The following is an 870-nucleotide window of genomic DNA, read 5'->3' as shown; positions in this document are numbered from 1 at the left end:
TGAGAAATATCTAAGTAACGTCTAAAAAAATCAATGAGCAAAAAAGTAGGGCGGAGGGAAACATACAGTGGAGAGGTTGTAGATCTCAAAGTGTCTTTCAAGAGAGTCTCCTACTGCCACACTGCCAAACTCCAGCACCTTACAGCCTTCCTCCTGACCCATGGAGCGGATCTGGAGGTGGGGGTACTTGGCTGTGGAAAGGAATTTAAATGTGATGCGAGTCATTCTTTTGATGTTAAAATACTTTATACAAATATAATTGGCATTCACTTTTTAGTGGCCTGGGATTAAAAAAAATGTTGGTTTACATTTTAATAAAAAAAAAATCTTCAATAAATATTTCTTGGCCAACAAAATGTAGAGATTGTGGAACTTTTAAGAGGCAATGATCTCAAAATACCATGAAACACTTAAAATGACATAACTGAATAAAGAAGGATGGTAAAATATAAAATATTTATATTAATTGGTAAAAATAACTTAAAATAAAAAATAGTTTAAAGCATTTTATACAACATATAGGTTTTTATATGTTGTTTAAAAACCAACCTATTTAAAATTTATGCATATACAAATATGCATACAAACACAGACACAAACACATATTTGTATGTGCATAAATTTATACTTGTTTTATATAAAATAGTATATGTTGTATAAAATATATGTTTTTATACTATATGCTGTTTTTAAATATATATTTTTGACTATTTTTAATAAAAACTTCTGAGCTAACAGTATGTCTGTCTTTTAAGATTTATTCACCTTATTTTTGCCGTAAGAGTGGGTGCGGCCTTTTTTGTAAATTTAATGTGTCTGGCTTCTGGTGTCATCCGCTTCCAGCTATTTTTAGCTGTACAAAACAGCTCG

General features: G+C 30.5%; 1 pseudogene; it reads right to left on the bottom strand.

Annotated features, from left to right (window-relative positions):
• LOC107551059 (coiled-coil domain-containing protein 108-like) overlaps nt 1-870 on the bottom strand; it is a 23,853-nt pseudogene that overhangs the window by 18,187 nt on the left and 4,796 nt on the right.

This window comes from Sinocyclocheilus grahami, unplaced genomic scaffold (genome assembly GCF_001515645.1).
Source record: "Sinocyclocheilus grahami isolate Dianchi unplaced genomic scaffold, SAMN03320097.WGS_v1.1 scaffold413.1, whole genome shotgun sequence".
In the NCBI taxonomy this organism is placed as follows: domain Eukaryota; kingdom Metazoa; phylum Chordata; class Actinopteri; order Cypriniformes; family Cyprinidae; genus Sinocyclocheilus; species Sinocyclocheilus grahami.
The sequence above is the reverse complement of the archived record's forward strand: the minus strand, read 5'-3'. Positions and strand labels throughout refer to the sequence as shown.